The sequence below is a fragment of the Canis lupus genome, chromosome 6, assembly GCF_003254725.2.
Source record: "Canis lupus dingo isolate Sandy chromosome 6, ASM325472v2, whole genome shotgun sequence".
Classification (NCBI taxonomy): domain Eukaryota; kingdom Metazoa; phylum Chordata; class Mammalia; order Carnivora; family Canidae; genus Canis; species Canis lupus.
The window spans coordinates 10723847-10742191 of NC_064248.1; the positions used below are offsets into that span (position 1 = coordinate 10723847).

The window sequence follows — 18345 nt, forward strand, 5'->3', positions numbered from 1 at the left end:
TTCTGCAGGGTGTGGAGACAAACCCACATCCAGCAGGCAGGAAGCTGGGTTCTAGAGTCATGCTCTGCCACTTTGCATTTGAGGTATTTTGGGCAAGCCCCTTCCCCATCAAGCCTCGTGTGACCCGAACAAGGAGTGCCCTTTGTGGACACCACCCACGTGTCCCTGTCACCAGGCATCAGGACTCCTCAGAGTTCCTCACTGTTGCAGACATTTTGGCTGCTCAACAAGGATGGGACACATGAAGTCACTGAGACCCAGACACATTTCTGCATGTCACATTCTGCAGGGACCACAGCCCACAAGCTCTTCCCCATCGTGTAGCCCCTGCACCCTGTGGTGCGCTCGTGGGTACAAACCCCAGCCTGACCTATCTCCTACCATCGCCACGATAAGGGAAGCTGGACTTGGCGAGGCTGCCATTTGTACATTTTATGAGTGATTTCTGTTAACTCTGTTCTCCAGCAAGGCTGGCAGAGGAGACCTGTCTCAATCAGATATCCTGGTTAATGGAGCATTACATCTCTACCTTCCATGGATCCCCCCTTCTCAAAGAATTATAAAACAATAAAATGCATTTGGCACTAAAACCTCAGTGACCATAATTTAATCTGGCTCTGATAAACACAGAGTCTCACCAGGACTTTTTGTTGCCTGAGAGTCATAATGATGAATATCGGTTTCTATTTGTCCCGTAAATGTGCAGATCTGCTGGTTAATAGACATTTCTGGTAGGGATGATGCTGCATCAACCATCTCTTATGATCTACACCCTTTGCCAACTTGGAGAGGTTACACATACAGATGAGGACAGTTTTTCCCTCCTGCAAATGCTGTCTTAATGAAGATGTACATTACCCTAGTTACTTGCCCTCATTCCCTCCAAAGTTTGTATTCTCAGTGTATGCCAGGCGCTTGCAAAACAACCCAATATCTTTGCACTCCACTCAAGCAAGATCTTCAGCCACATGCCTTTCCTCCAGGAAGCTGGATGGTGCTTGAGAATCAGCAATCTGCTGCCGGGTCCTTCTGCCCTTGCCAGTCAACGGACTAATACAAATTTACTCCATCGGCCCCTGGTAATTAGACTCTGCTGAACTGATGTATCAGATGAACATGGCAAAGTTTAAAAGAAGCCCGAATTGATCTCACAGAGAAAAGGGGCATGAGGCACTCTGAGACACTATTAATGTCAGGAGGATGCCGTAAATTTTATTGTTATCATTTCACGTGGATTGATGTTCTCATTACCTATCACACTCGCATATGATAAAAAGCAAATGTACAAGTGCCTGTTTTCCATAGAGGGGATCTTATGCACTGTATTGAGGATGTGATGATTATACTTACACATTTTATAGTAATGTTTTCTTAACAACCAAAAGCACTTTCATTTAATATTAATAAAACAGATGTTTGGTTGAAAGTGGCTGGAAAGCACATGACATTTGCATGTTGGTGAGTGACAGTGCCTCCTACCGCACTGTCTGCTAAGTGGCCAGCACCTCCTCACCCAGAGGCCCAGCCTCCCCTCCGCCGCCCAGAATCTGGGGCAGCCTGCTTCCATCCTGATCCCCCTATCTTTCCTCACACCCCTAAATGAGGGTAAACTGGGGGAGAGTAGAAATCCGGTTATCATTAGTCAAGGTCCAAAAGATACAGAGGCACTGCAAAACGGACAACACATTCCTCCTGCCATTTCTGTATCATCCACCCCTTCTTCCCCACCCCCCCTTGGTACAGCCGAACCAACTGTAATTTTGAGTAGAATTTAGAAGGAGGCACCCCAAACACATGGCTTTGACACCAAAGTCAATCCTGGTAACGCTTGAGGGGTGGTGGGAGAAGACAACGCTTCTGCACTGAGCCAGAAGGTGGAACACACAGGAACCTCTTGCAAACTGTTCTTGGGGCCACGTGACAGCATCGTAGGCCAGCTATGAGCCTGGCCACTCTCCCTCTCATCGTTGTAAAAAAAGCAGCTGGTTGGTAAATTTCCCCTTGGCAACCTCTTGTTGAGGTAGATTTTTGAAACACGTGGAGATGTTTTCTCTGTAATATTCTGGAAGATCCAACGCTTGACTTGTCCCAGATGACATGCCCGATGAAGAAAAGTGAAAACCCCACACGGTGATGTGGGGCCAGGGCTGACCTCCCCGCCTTCCAGGCAGACAAAGGCCTTATCAGGAATGGCCAGGAAAAGAGTACAAGCCAGGGAAAGAGTACAAGACTAGCGTAGTGAAGGTTAGGACATGGAATCTGATGAATTTGTTTGTCGGCAGGGCCACCTTGCCAGAGGTACAAACAGGCAGAGCAATGGCGGGGTGAAAAGGCTGGACGCTGTCTGCCTGGAATAAGATGCTTGCAGCCCTGGTCAAAACAAGGGCCCCAGGGGCCTGCCCCCAGGGAGTGGCCTGAGAGTGTGCAAAATTGATAGATGCTTTGATGTGTTCCCCAGAAGCCGTGTTGAAGTCTTATTTCAGCTCAGAGCTAAACCCATTCAAACATGTTACACAGCACAAAAAACTCTAATCCATGGGGACTGCAAGCCCTCCAGTCGATTACCCAGATAACCTGGCCTTGAGTGGACACATTATTTGCCAATTGATTGTTTCATTTGACCCTAAGCTGGGTGCCTGATGCACGACAGGCATTTAATGCTTTTAATGAATGACAGAATGAGTGGATTCACGGCTATAGGGAAGCCACGGTTTCCTCTGGGGTGATGAGTTAATGCTCCAGCAAAATGCGTGTGTTGTCAAAGCACCTTGGAGAAGCCCTTCCATGAGCCAGAGAGAGCCAAGACAAGTGTTGCCCTGGCTGGGATCTATGGCCACATTAACCGGCCCTGTTGGGAGCTTTGCATCATTTCCCAGAAGGGCCAGATTGGCATCACCACAGGACATCCCGTATCCCAGGCTGCACTCCTGTGGATGGAGCCATGGGCTGCCTGGTGCTCCGTGCCTGGCTGCACAAAGCAATCGGTTTATATGCCAGAATCCACTCTGCCCAGCCTGGAGAACAAACACACTTCCCCCCTCAAGCTGGGGCCCACAGTCCTGGGTGTTTACATCAGGATTTTCCTGTCCCACCACCTACCCCTCTTATATATTATGCCAATCGTGATGATTAAGTTCTAGAATTTTAAACCACTATGTGAGGCCATTGCAAGACAGAGCTGGCCGTTTGAAATCCCCACAGCTGTAGGCATCATTCGCCTCAGGAATCGATTGCGATTCAAGGCCCCAGGCACTGGGCGCCTGTCCACACGGCACACGGAGCCTGCAAGGCTGGGAGCTCCTCCCCTGGCTCCTGGAGAGGAGGGTGTGCGGGTGGTGCCAGGAAGCCCAGGACATTTCAAGGGAATGGTGGAAAATTATGCTTGCTATCAAAAGGTAAGAATGTCTCACCAGATGAATAATGAAATGGTCTTCAATAATCCATCGGTTTATATTTAAAATTCTAAAATGTTATAAAACGTAAAGATAGAGAATAGTCACTCTGTGTTCCGGGAGAGTCTAAGGAAGCAGGAGGAAGCCTCCCTGGGCCCTCCCCACCTCGGCCACAGGTGCCTCAGTACCACCTGCACCCACACCCCACCTGGACCCCACTTCCCTCCTGGGTCACAACCCCCCTCCCTCTCCTGTAGCCTCTTACACTCCCCACTGCCCTGTGCTCTCATTTCCTGAGAAATAATACAGCCCTGTGCTGTAACAGCGCCACAAACTGGGTGGCTAAACACAGCAGAGTCTGTCACTGGCCAGGAGGCCAGGAGGCCGTAAGTCCAACCCCCAGGTGTTCCAGGGCCACTTCTTCCTGGAGGCTCTGAGGGCCACTCTGTCCCAGGCTCCTATTCTCTGCTTGGGTGGCTTCTGAGAACCCTTGTAGAATCATCCTTCCCCTCTCTGTCTCCCTTGTCAGGTGGCCCTCATCCCCTGTGTGGTCACTGCACATCCAGGGTGATCTCATCTCAGGATCTTTAACTTAGTTGCATCTGCAAAGACCGCATGGTCACATGCACAGGCATGAAGGGTGAGGACTCAGACAGACATGTATTTGGGGAGGTCCTCACTCCACCCCTGACGTCCATAAACATTGGGCGTGTCGAGGCTGCCAGTGAAAGATGCTGGATCCCATGTTGCTGCTATTGCTTTCCCATCTGCATCTCATCTGACCCAGTACTTCTCTTTTCTGATGCCCCTTCCCTCTGCCTCCAGGACCTCCACTCTCCCCGTGGCTCTCCTCCCACCTTCCCCAACCTTCCCTCCCAAGGGCTTCCTCCTCCATGGGGTCACCACCGCACCCTCCTCGTTGTTCAGGTCAGGAATCGTGGCGGCAGCATCAGTTCCTCTCCCTCATACACATCCCATCCACCAGCAGGTCCTGTGGGCGCCCTCTTCAGAAAAGATCTGAATCCAACTTTGTCTCACCACCCCCTGACCTCCAGGGGCCCTCATCTCTCTCAGATGCTACATGAACCTCCCAAGTGGTGGTTCCCTCCTTCTGTCCCACCCAAATCCATTCTCAAGAGCAGCCACCGTGACCCAGTGAAAACATGTCAGCTCAAGACAACTCTCCACTCAATTGCTCCCATGCGGCCCATTTCACTTAGAGCCAAATCCTTGTAAGGCCTACCAGTCTTTCCCAGATTGGACCGCTGATTACTTTTCTGAGCTTTATCTTCCCTTACTCCCAGCCCTCTGCTCCAATTCACCTAGGCTCCTTCCAATTCTCAACTACCCCCAGTATACTCCTACCCCAGGGCCTTTACACGGGCTATTCTCTCTTCCTTGAATGGCCTTTCCCTAGGTAACCAAGGGACTCCCTCCCTCACTTCCTCCAAGTCTCTGCTCCAATATTTCCTTCTCGATGAGGACCCCCCCCCTGGCCATCCTATGAAGATTAGCAACTGCCCCCGACCCTCGTGATCTTCAGTGTCCTCCATTCAAACATACATTCCCAGGGCAGGGATCTTTGTGTTCATCCCAATGGATTCCAATGCCTCAAACAGAGGAGGCACTCAGCAAGTGTTTGTTGAATAAATGAAGCGGGAAGAGAATGCCATAAAAACAAAATTCTTTCATTGTAAACTATACCATATGCCAAAAGGTGTATATAACCTTTACATATATTTAAAGAACAATGCACACCCAAGTACCTAGGATCCAGCTTAAAAAAAAAAAAATGCTATTCAAGGACGCCTGGGTGGCTCAGTGGTTGAGTGTCTGCCTTTGGCCCAGGGCGTGATCCCGGGATTGAGTCCCACATCGGGCTCCCGGCATGGAGCCTGCCTCTGCCTATGTTTCTGCCTCTCTCTCTCTCTCTCTCTCTCTCTCTCTGTGTCTCTCACTAATAAATAAATAACATCTTAAAAAAAAATGCTGTTCATTTGAGCCCCCATGTGCCCCAAATCACGGCCCCCTCCCAACACCCCCAAAGTTAATCACTATCTTTCATTTGTATGAGTCATTCTTTTGCCTTTCTTTAATGTTTTCCATATATGTATGTATCCCTAAATACATAGAACACATATCCTACATCTACATAATATATATATATGATAAGTATCGCCTATTCGCATGTTTTAAAAATCTGTAGAAGTGCTGACGGGAGCAATCTCCAAATTATGGGTGACTTTTAGTTTTCTTCTTCTTTTCCGTATTTTCCAAGCTCTTATCATAAATATACATTCCTTTTGCAATCAGCAAACGATGAAATACGTGGCCACAGCGACCAGAATTGTTTCATTGTGAAACAGGAAGCACGCTTGTTTGCGAAACAAATAAATCTTGTTTCTGCACTTATGTCCCTCTAAGACTTACCCTCAAAAAAGGTTCAGATTTGTTTAATGTGGTGTAGAAGCAAATATTGCTGAAATGAATCTCGAAACTGACCTGCCCCGCGTGGCTGTCTGGGTGAGCTGCAATGAGGCAGGTGCTCCAGATGCAACTCTGGGCTTGGTTCTGGGAGCAGCACCTGGCGTCCAGAAACGCTGCTCTAGGATTTGTGAGTTGATGTGTATCCTGAGTGGTGACTTGTTTCTTCTATTATTGAGGACACCAACAGTCTTATATTTTTACTCCTCTGCCACTGTCTCTCTGGGCGAGGTGCGGTGTGGGGCAGTGGGCTGGGGGGCTACACTGAGCCCCGGCCCCACCCACCCTCACCCTGGATGTGACCTCGGCCGAGCAGCCTCAGAGCCCCGGCGTCCTTCTGTGCAGCCTACAGATTGCACCTGGAGGAACATCTGCCCTGAATTTCTGCTTTTCATATTTTTCCTTAGCTTCGTTCTTATTCTTTCCTCAAGGTCACCGAGCCAAACTGTCTGGACCTCAATCCTGGCCCCGGGTGGGCTCTCTTTCTCCATGTCTCTGCTTTCCCATCTGTGAAATGGAAATGACACAGAATCTCCACACAGAAGACCACAGGGAGAACTCTGAACAGGGCCTGCTCACAGCAAGCTCCAGGTAAATGTGGGCAACACTCCTTGTACACTTTGTTCCCTCTGCTGTTTTGGTAGTTAGGCATCCTGTTTCCAATATTTTAGTGGTTGCTCTTATGTTTTCTTTTTTTTTTAATATGGATACTTAACCTAACAAACCTGAAGTTAATTAGTATCTCCTGTATCATGAAAGGTTGCCCTGAATCACCAGGATTTGGGACACATTTCAATGCACGTTACACATCTTTACATGGCTCCCCTACTTTTCACAATATATTTTACTCATTTTTCTGTTTTAAAGATTTATTTATTTATGAGGGAGAGAGTGGGGGAGGGAATGGGCAGGGAGCAAAGGAAAAGCAGACTTCCCGGTTAGCACAGAGCCTGACATGGGGCTCAATCCAACGATCCCCAGACCATGACCCAAGCCAAAACCAAGACTTGGATGCCCAACCAATTGAGCCACCCAGGTGCCCCACTTACATCTCGTTTTAAAAATCTTTAACATTAGTCTTTCATTATTGCAGTAAATATTCCTTTGATAGTGAAGAGACTTTTAGATTTTCTCTGGGGGCTTTCCCCTGCATTAGCAGCCCTGCTACAAGCCTCAAGCCCCACTGCTCTGCTGCCTGACACCTCCCTGCTCTCCACACACATGCACATGTACACACACATCTATGCACACACACACTTATGGACACACAGAGATGCCTAGAAACACACATGCAGACACACCTGCCTGCATGCACACATGCACAAAGCCAGTGGGGCTGCAGGCACATTAATCCTCTGAGCTCCACCATTGCACAATGATTCTGTAAGACAGTAACTATAGGGGGAGCAAGGGAAGGGGTTATGTCAGAACTCTGTACTATTTTTGCAGCTTTTCTGTAAGCTTCAAATGAACTCAACATGAAAAGTTTTTAAAAGTCATTTTGGGACTTCTTAAAAATATATATTCCTGGGCCCAGTGCAGACCTGTGGACTCAGAAGCTCTGGGGGTGGCACCGAGGTAGCCACATATTTTTTAGACCCTGCCTACAAATGCAGTCATATTCTCAGGTCTGGGGGGTTAAGACTTCCGCAGATGAATTTCACAGGGGACACCGTTTAGCTCATAATGGTCAGATACACTGGTTCCCTCTGGTCCCTCCAGCTGTGCTTCCAGTGCACACATGTTCTGCTCCAGGCACAGCCCCAACGTGACACCATCCCCGGCACCACACAGGCTTTACAGAGGGGTGGCTGCATGGAGAACCCCCACACTCCCCTGCCCTCTCTCCTGGTAGGGTTGAGGGTGGCTGGTAAATCCATCTTTGGGCCAGCCTTACCTTGGGAGCCCAGGAAGGACCAGCATGGGCCAGGAGCCAGAGCCGAAGTGAGCAGAGGGTAGAGGGAAGGAGGCCATAGGCACTCAGAGTCAAGCTAGAGTCTGCTTGCTCTGGGAAGCTACATTTTTTTTAAGATTTTATTTATTTATTCATGAGAGACAGAGACAAAGACACCAGCAGAAGGAGACACCGGTAGAAGGAGAAGCAGGCTCCATGCAGGAGCCTGACGTGGGACTCGATCCCGGGTCTCCAGGATCACACCCTGGGCTGGAGACGGCACTAAACTGCTAAGCCACCCGGGCTGCCCTGTGAAGCTACATTTTTAGCAGAGGACTCTTCATTCCACAGAAGCTGGGAACCACAGGTGCTCACCCATAATTGCCCATCAGGGCTGAATGTAAGTGCCTTCTATGATGGGGCACCTGGGTGGCTCAGTGGGTTGTGATCCCAGGGTCCTGGGATCAAGTACCACATCAGGCTCCCTGCTCAGCAGAGCCTGCTTCTCCCTCTGCCTCTGTCTCTGCCTCTCTCTCGGTGTCTCTCATGAATGAATAAATAAAATCTTAAAAAAAAAAAGAACCTTTTATGACAATGGAAGTGTTCTATATCTACTTTGCCCAGTGGTGTAGCCACTGGTTACCATGGCTATTGAGGATCTGAACATGGCTATTATGACTGAGGAATTGAATCTTAACTTTTATTTAATTTTAATATGAATAGCTGCTTGTGGCCAGTGGCTGGTGGATGTTCAAGCAGCACTAACCCCTCATTCCTCTTTCCCATCCTGTGCTGTGCACAAACACAGGCTACTGTTTTACCTCAGCCTTAACACCCCAGCTCAACGTGATGATGTGAACTTGGGGATTTGGGGTGAGGGGAGAGACTTGCAGGCACTTACTGAAATCTGCCTTCCTCCCCAGCCACTATCGTACAACCACCAAAGCGCTGGGTCCTTGTGGCTCTGAAACCAGATTGGAATTTATATCCGGAGTGGGGCTGCTCAAGAGAGGGCAGCCTAGGGCTGCATCAGTAATGAATGAGCAGCCACAGCTCTGAGATCAGGCCTCATCCCCTCCAGGTTCCTGGAACCCCAGGGGAGAAGGATGCCTCCCTTCTCAGGCAGATGGGCCGGGCCAAGGCAGACAGGGGCCACCAGGGCAGGCTTTGTCCCAGCCAGGGCACAGACCTCTGCCCACTGCCACCCCCCAGGCATGGGCAGCAGAGTTGCCTCCCTTGCCCTCCCCACTGGCTGCATCTGGCCCCAGATGGGAGCCCCATGACTGGCCCCAAGGCTGTTCCTATGCCCTGGGTGCAACCCAGGCTGGGTTTTATCCAAAATCCTCTATGGTGGCAACAAAGAGAACAGGAATGCAGCAGTGGAATCCAGCCCCAGCTGGAAACCAGGAGGGTTTTCCACCACCTGGGTAGAGACACCCCCACTTCCCTGTTGTGAGACCTTGGCAGGAGAGATGGGAGGACACTTATACCATCTTAGGTTACAGGGCCTATTGTCTGGAGGGGAAAGTCTGAGAGGCATCAGTATGCCCCACTGTGTCTTAGAGCAGACTTGAGATAAGGATTCAAGGCAAGTAGTTTATTGGGAGGTGACCCCAAGATCCCCACTGTGAGAAGCAGGGCAGGTGTTTTAGACTGAATTGTGTCCCTGCAAGATTCTTATGTTGCTGTCCTAACCCACAATGTGTGGCTGTATTTGGAGATTGGAAGGTAATTAAGGTTAAATGAATTATAAGTGGGGTGGGGGACCCTGATCGAACAGGACTAGTATCCTTATAAGAAGAGGAAGGGGTTATCTAGATGGCTCATTTGATTAAGTGTCCGACTCTTGTTCTCAGCTTAGGTCTTGATCTCAGGGTCATGAGTTCAAGCCCCATGTTGGAGCCACTTTAAAAAAAAAAAAAAGAAGAGGGACATCTGGGTGGCTCAGTGGTTGAGCACCTGCCTTTAGTTTAGGTCGTGATCCCAGGATCCTGGGATTGAGTCCTGCATCAAGCTTCCTGCAGGGAGCGTGCTTCTCCCTCTTGCCTATCCCTGCTTCTCTCTGTGTGTCTCTCATGAATAAATAAATAAAATCTTTAAAAAAGAAGAAGAGAAAGAGACCCCAGAGCACCTGTTCCGTCTCTGTCTGTCTCTCTGTCCACGAGCAGGGAAGAGGCTGTGTGGACACAGTAAGAAAGAGGCCTTCTGCAAGCCAGAAGAGCTCTCATCAGGAACCAACCCTGCAGATACCTTCATCTTGGACTTTCAGCCTCCAAAACTGTGAGAAAACAAATTTCTGATGCTTAAACCACCCTGTCAATAATTTTTTGTCACAGCAGCCCTACCAAACTAATACGGGAAGGAAGGCAGCTACAAAGGGGGATGTTGTCAAGCCCCCAAGCCAATATTTCCTCTGCCCTAAATCTTCCAGAGCCTGGAACCAGACAGCTGGTGACCTCGCTGTGGCTGAGAGCCCACTCACCTTATTCAAACCAGCCAGCCCTACGTTGTTTCCCCTGCCCTGTCCTGCCCTGCCTCACCCCGGGGGGAACCCAGTGCAGGATTCAGCCTATGCATTCCCCTCCCTCTCGCCTCTGCCTCCTGACTTGGGTGCTTCCCCACCGGCCTGCCTGGATGTGGGCCTCTTGTTTGGAGGAGAACTGTAACAGGAAACTTTTCTTTTAATGACAATATCCTCCCCACTCTGTGACTCAGTCACCTTTATAATTTAAGACATAATTACAGATCACAGACCCAGGGGAAGGTGAGGTCACAGAAGACAAGAAAGAAGAGAATGGCTGTTCAGAAAAGAGGTAAGGCTGCTCCTGCTGGACCCATCCAGAGCCCTGAGCTGACTCGGCTGTGCACAGTGCCCGAGGGATTACAGGAAGAGGGCGTGGAGGGCACGCACTCAGCAGGTGCAGAGAGCTGACTAAGCAGCTGGCTCGGACTCCAAGCCCAGGAACAGGCCACACTGGCATGAGCAGGGAGGTCAAGACAGGTCATACGCACATTTGTAGGCTGGCGGGGAGGGTCTGGGAGGGCGGGCCAGGTTGCCCATGGCCCCCTTGGACTGTGCCGGTGCTTCCCCAAAGACCATCAATAAATGATTAAAGATCGATCCACAGAGCTGAGGCCCATTTTATTTCTGACTATGTCTTTTCTTCTCTTTTCTTTTCTTTTTTTTTTTTTTTGACTATGTCTTTTCTAGTGGTTGCTCTGAATGGATGTGGAGAAGGTGACCCCTGGGCCTAATAAAAACACCTGCGAAATACTTTCCCAGAGTGAGATTCCTGCTGATAGCTAGCTCTTCCCACCTTGGCTTCGTCCCATGGGGCTGTCGATCCTGGGACCCACTCCCTGTTTGCAGAGAAGGGGGTTGAAAGGCTGCCCTAGGAGGGTGAGGCAGTGGCCTGTCCCCACAGCTGCCCTGATTCTGGCTGGCAGGAGCTCACAGTGTGCAGGGAGTCAGGTGGACAAGGATGGGGCTGGATGCAGGGACGGTACATTTGGGCCAGAGCCCCTTGTCTCCAAGAAACCGAGGCAGGCACTCTTTTTTTTTGTTTGTTTGTTTGTTTGTTTTTTAAGATTTTATTTATTCATTCATGAGAGACACACAGAGAGAGAGGCCAAGACACAGGCAGAAGGAGAAGCAGGTTCCATGCAGGGAGCCCGATGCAGGACTCGATCCCAGGACCCCCAGTTCACAACATGAGCCAAAGGAGGACATTCAACCACTGAGCCACCCAGGTGTCCCAGAGGCAGGCACTCCTTTGACAAGAGGCTTTTTTCCACAGGAGCATCTCTTCGAGAAGGTTTTTCTTCAAAAGAGATGGAGGCAAGTCTGAGATGTTCTCTTCCCCCGGCACTACAAGGCCATAAATTTTCCTCGCCCATCTCCACTCCTACCCTGTGAGTTACAGCAGCTTCTCGGTCATTTATTATTCATCATTATCATGGTGACATATTCAGCAGTCTAATTCACCATCTCCCAGCGCTGACTTTATCTCGCTCTGTAAATGCTCGCCCAGCTGGAATTTCTTCTGACAAACTCCTGGCCCCACTCCGGCATTATCTTTCCCCAAACAGGCATGATCATTTAGAACTTTATTGGAGATCTCGTAAAAGAACCCTTCAGAAGCAATCAGGGCTTCGATGTATCACCGATCACTTAGCACTTAGGGAGGACACACGAGGATGAAATCAAACTGCCCAGCCTCTTGGGGCCACAGAGGACATTCAAGGTGCCATGGCCGCATCCCTCCTCAGTCAGGGGAGGCAACAGATATGTCCCCTGGTTCACAAGGGACCCACTGACTGACATGGCCATGGAATGCCTGAAAAGCGTGTTGGATGAAACCAGTATGATGGAATCCCTTGGGGAGGCAGCAGGCTGTCTTCTGGTTGGAAGGGGCTTGCTGGGAGGGGCCGGGAGTCCTCAGACCCTCTGCTGTCACTCCTGCTGTGGCCCCCATGGCCCACACACCCTGTTCCCACCCACATGCTGCCTCCTACTCACTGCCCCGAGGGACACCCGCTGTGGACCCTGACCTTCACTCCCTCAAAGCTTGCCTGCCCTACCTGGGCTCCTTTTAGGGACTTGCCTCCACTCACTGATCTCAGGTAATGCTGTCCAAAGGGACATTCTGCGGTGGCAGAGATATTCTCTATCCATGCCATCCAATAGGTAGCCACTGGCCACATGTAGCTACTGAGCACTTAAAATGTGGCTCATGCAACTGACAACTGCATTTTAATCTAATTTTAAGTCAAAAGTATGGCTCAGTGGTTAAGCGTCTGCCTTTGGCTCAGGTCGTGATCCCAGGGTCCTGAGACTGAGTCCCGCATCTAGCTCCCCACATGGAGCCTGCTTCTCCCTCTGCCTGTGTCTCTGCCTCTCTGTGTGTGTCTCTCATGAATAAATAAATAAAATCTTAAGTTAAAAGTAAACAGCCACGTGTAGCTGGTGGTGGCCAATTGGAGAGGCAGGTCTAAGGGGGAGAGCTTATCTGTTCACGCAGCATGTCAACTTGCCCAGAAAACAGTCATAATTAACACCAAGTTCTTGACAGGTGCTAGGCATGATGTTAGATGTGTTCTATTCATTACCCCATTTCATTTTCATGGCAACCACGTAGGTATCTATACGCCATTTCGCAGACAATAAGACTGCAGCTCCGGGAAGGTAAGTCACGTTACCAAGAAGAGATTCACATTTGTGCAGTCCAGAGTGGAAGCTAGGAGAAAGTGGGCAGGCTTTCTCCACGTCACAGGGGTCTGTGTGATAAGCTGCGCTCTGTCGCATGTCTCATCTCGCTGGGTCCCCGGAGCAAGAGGACACAGGGCTGTCCAATGCCTGCTCCCCCACCCCACCCCCGCCAGAGGAGCAATCTACTTTGACCATCTCTGGGTGGTTGGGAATATGACTGCCCTTTCTGTGGTTAAAGAAAGCTTAACACTGCCCCCAGGACAGGATGGCCCACTCAGCTGGGGTCTTGCTTTACCCTCTCATCTGGTCGAACCTCAAACAAGTGGCAGTGTTACAGCAGCAGGGATTTCGGTGAGACGTGAAGGGAACTTTGCAGGTGCAGGCCCTGGAGTGAGCTTCAAGGAAGATGACACAGCTCCATCTTTGAAGAACCTTAAAAGCAGCACAGCTTTTTTTCTGGGGTCATTATGACAGGGTTCTGTCCAGAGGCAAAGGGAGAACCAGATGACTCCCCACAATGGTCCCTTGGAGCCTGTAACTTTTTCTATGAAAACTGCTATTTTTCATTAAAATCCCTCTGTACATGACTTGAGGAAAGGAATTATGGAGCAAGATTTAAAGAAATAACTCTGAGACTAATGGGGGCCCCTCTTACATAGGCTGGTTCTCATAGGATTCATCACTTGGTCTCTGTCCTCTTCTCAGGAAAAGTCTCTTCCTCTCTCCTGTGAATGGCTCCGTCTTCCTCACACTCTCTGAGACTTATGATAAGAAGCCATTCCAGCAAATGTTGCAGTTGGGATGAATAATCCATCCTTCCTGCATTGGCTGGAACATTCTCTGTTCCTGGGACTTGGACTCCCCCACCCACAGGAAGGGGCATGGGCTTCCTTTTTGGATTAGATCCTCCATCGCTAAAATGGAGCAAAACTTCCATCACCCTCATGCTCTCTTCCAACTCAGTGCCAGGAGGGTGGATGTCAGGCATCGCTAGGCAACCAGCTGTTCTGCTCCCTCACTCCCCACCCCAGAAAGCAGCCAGGTCACTACGCAAGTCTAGAAGCAGCTTTCCATTTTCCTTCCAGTTCCTTTTTCTTTTTGTTTTTTTCACCACTGCTACTTTTATTCCTATCAGATCAGGTTATCCATTACTTTTTCCCCAAACTTACTAACTGGATGAAAAACAGAGCTACTTTATCCATTGGTGTCAGGATCACACAGATTCACACAGCATGGAGATGTGCAACATGTGGTTTCTTTATTCCTCTGCAAATAATATCTATAAAATAATTTGATCTTGGACACCTGAGCCCTGGGTGGGCTCAGTGGTTGAGTGTCTGCCTTTGGCTCAGGTCATGATCCCAGCATCCTGGGATTGAGTCCCACATTGGGCTCCCCACAGGAAGCCTGCTTCTCCCTCTGCCTGTGTCTCTGCCTCTCTCTGTGTCTCTCATGAAAAAATAAATAAAATATTTTTAAAAATAATAATCTGATCTTCCTCCCAGGCCCCTACCCCATTTGTAGCTGGAGAAAGGGGAAGGGAGAGAAGAAAACAAAATGCAGGGCAATGCAGCAAATACAGCATCCTTCTATAATCTAATAGTTTCTTTATTCTCTTCAGGGTTTTTCTTGCCCCCCCCCCCACCACCACCCAGGCCTCAAACACCTCCCCCTGCGCCTGTGCCTCAAGGTAGTGTCCCAGTCTGTGTGGATAGTAGGTGGTTTTATGCCCTCCTGGCCCTAGGGTGAAGGGTCCCTTGTCCTTAGATGAACATGTGGCTGGTGTCTCCTGAGAAGGACTGGCTACAGGATTTCAGGGCTCAGTGCCAAAGAAAAATATGACGTGCTTTGTTCAAAAATTGCTAAGAATTTCGAGATAGTGACAGCAGAGCATTAAACCAAGTACAAGCCCTTCTAAGTGCAGGCCCTGTGAACACCGCCCCTGGTGTTTCTGTGCAGACCTGCCTTTTGTTAAAGTCTATGGCCAAGTGAAGGCTGTTGGAGTCTGTTCTCCTGAGACTTGATCAGAGCCACAGATGAAGCTGAGCTTTCTTGCCTCTGAGAGAAGTGGTGTGTCCCATCCCCCACCAGGGCACAGGGCCCTCTAGAACCCTTGGATATGGAGCCCAAATGCCCCTGCCAGAGATCCCAACCTCAGTTCAATCCAGAAGCCCCCCCATCTTATCCCTGTCCCAGGAATGTGGGTACTCCCAGTCCTGCCCACATCATACAGAAGCAAAGGTACTTGGAGGAGCTGGACTCAGGGCTTCACTCTTCCTTCCAGGTGGGGAAGGCAGGCTGGGAGGCCACCTGCCCCTACCCCCACCCAGAGTCCTAAAAAGGAAGTGTAACAGAAGCCCCTATGTAATGCATCCCCCAAGTGCGCCCCTAGCCTATCAAGAGGTATTCATGACACAGGTTCAGCATCCCTATCCCCATGTTTCCCACTGCGTGAGCCATTAAGCTCAAAGGGACAAATTCCCTCTGATTCAGTCCACCAGGCCAGCTTCTTGATCTACTAAAGTGGAAGCTGAAGTCATTTCAAGAACCCTTACCTCTCTTGACCAAACCTGGCTTCCTAATCTTGCTGCAGACTTAAAAATCCTATTTTGTGCCTCAAAACTGATATTAGCTTTCTTCCTTTTTGCAGGGCTGGTATAACTGCCTTAATCCCCTACTCCGTCTCCAAGGAAACTGAAATGGCTTTGTGTTCACATTGGAAGAGTCTTGAAGCGGTCAGCAGACCAATTTCACAGGGTCAAGTGCCAAAAGAAAGAGGGTGTGGCCCCGTGGCTCACACGTGGCAGGGACACCCGCCCTGGCGGTGTGAGGTCCCTGTGCTAGAGAGGAAAGGGAGATTCAGAAGTTTCCTGCTTTCAGGTGACATTTGAAGGAGAAACAAGTGTGAATTTTGCAAAGGTGAGTGAAAGGAACAGATGAAAGAAAGTGGGGGGCAGAGAGGCACCCACCCTGGATTAAAGGGGCAGTCCCCCAGCTCCTGCTCACTCTGCCAACAGCACAGAATGCCAGTCTATTAATGTTTTTTTTACAGATTTTTAAAATATTTTTAATGTTGATAATTCATTTAAGATTTTATTTATTTATTCATGAGAGACACAGAAAGAGGCAGAGACAGAGGCAGAGGGAGAAGCAGGCTCTCTGCGGGGGAGCCTGATGTGGGACTCCATCTCAGGATGCTGGGATCACGACCTGAAGCAAAGGTAGACGCTGATCCCCTAGCCACCCAGGCACCCCAATTCATTCAATTTTTATAAAACAATAAAATTGTATGGTACAACATGTAGGAACCAAACAAAGCATGTTTTATGACTGAACCCAACCACTAAAAGAACAGGAGAAAGACTGAATACCAGGAATTGGGGGGGGGCGGGGGGCAGAGGGGCAGACCTTGCAGGATGATGTTGTATTCTGAGAGAAATGTGTTCCCGCCAATGGGAAGCCATGACATGGTCTCAAACAAGGCAAAGTCACCACCGACCTGTGTCTTGAGGAGAGGTATCCAGTTGTTGCATGGAGCCTGACTTGAAGGAGAGAAGGCGGACATGGCATCTGGATAGGACAGAGCCGAGGATGCGGTGGCAGTGAGCAAGGAGAGATACTTAAAAGATAGCACTGGTGAGTGCCTTAGAGGTAGACAACCATTAAATAAGCCAAGAGTTGATTCTCTGGCACAAACCCAAAACTATGCATTAAAATCAACTCAGGATCTAGCAGGGATGTGGACCAGTGGATTCTCCTGTGCGCTGCTGATGGGAACCTGCAATGGTACTCCCACCTCGGACAACAGTCTGATGGTTTCTTTAAGAACTTCAACATGCATCTACCTTGTGACCCGTTCTTTCCACTTCTAGGTGTCTACCCAAGAGACATGAAGTCACATATCCATCCGGAGACTCAAACTCAGGTCCACAGCAGCCTCATTCACAATAGCCAAAAAGTGGAAACAATCAAAACGTCCATCAATGGGTGAATGGATACAGAAACTATAGTGTGTCCCCCCAGTGGAGAGCTGCTTCGCTAACCACTAATAGATAACAATGTGAGTAAGTCTCAACTCATTCTATGGAGTGAAAGAAGCCAGGCTAAAGAATACATGTAATATGACTTCATTTATATAAAATTTTACAAAATGCAGGGCACCTGGGTGGTTCAGTTGTTGAGTGTCTGCCTTTGGTTCAGGTCATGATCCCAAGGGCCTGGGATGAGTCCGACATCAGGCTCCCCACAGGGAGTCTGCTTCTCCCTCTGCCTTTGTCTCTGCTTCTGTCTCTCATGAATAAATTTTTAAAAATCTTTAAAAAAAATTCTACAAAATGCAAATGAATGGAAATCCTATCAGTGGTCACTTGGGGGTGGGAGGGTGAGGGTTGAATTTCAGAGGGCTATTAGGAAACTGTGGGAGGCAACAGAAATTTTTATCTAGAGCGTAGTGATAGTTTCTATATGTGTGTGTATATATATATATAATTTTACACTTCAAATATGTAGTTTAGTACTTCAATTCTATCTCAATAAAACTGGAAAAACATTAACTCAAGGAACTGGAATAAAACGGTCTGAGAAGCAGAGCCCAACCTCCACGTTGGATCTGCATTTCTGCCTCTTTTAACCCAACTTCTAATTTTAGACAGAAATAAAAAAAGGGAAAGACACCAAAGTGAGATCTCGCTTGAGAAAGGTGTTGAAAATATATTAAACACTGAGATTTACCATAATAAATTAAATGAATAATTATGGAACTCTCTTGTCAAATGTTTTTAAAAAATATTTTTTAATTAGCAAGTAGAGAGAAAACTAACGTGAGCTAATCATTTTAAGGAATATATCCTATTATGTTCTAATGAGTGGCTTTTTTAAATTTGATTTTATTTTTCTAATGGAAGTTTTTATTTCTGAGACTTCCTAAAGGGGCTTTCTTTTTTTTTTATTTATTTTTTTATTTATTTATTTATTTTTTTTTTCTAAAGGGGCTTTCTGATTACACATTTTTAAAGTACAATTTGAAGGGAACAAGTAAGTTTTTAAACAAGTATATAATGATGTTCCCACAAGGCCCAGGCTTGGAAGCTAGCCAGTCCTTTGGTTCAGTCCCTGTCCTTGTTTATTATGAGGCTGTGGACAAGTCTCCATGCCTGACAGAGACTCGGTTTCTCCATTTGTAACACAGAGCTGATGAGCCCCTCACCTCCAGTAGCACAAACTATAGAGACCGAAGGTGGATTTCTCCCTCTATCGTGGTAGCTGATAATTATTAGACTTTATAATCAGTCCTGAAATTGCTATCTCCCAAAAGGATATTTGAAAAGGAGGAAATTACAATGCACATTCTCTCCGTTCAAATCAGA

General features: G+C 48.5%; 1 long non-coding RNA gene across 1 annotated transcript; it reads left to right on the plus strand.

The window, feature by feature from the left end:
* Nucleotides 1-5882: 5882 nt before the first annotated feature.
* On the plus strand, nucleotides 5883-13057 carry LOC125755242 (uncharacterized). Its single transcript, XR_007411141.1, has 5 exons — nucleotides 5883-6006; nucleotides 6308-6467; nucleotides 9939-10050; nucleotides 10516-10583; nucleotides 11568-13057. It is a non-coding gene; the product is annotated as an uncharacterized LOC125755242 (long non-coding RNA).
* Nucleotides 13058-18345: the final 5288 nt, after the last annotated feature.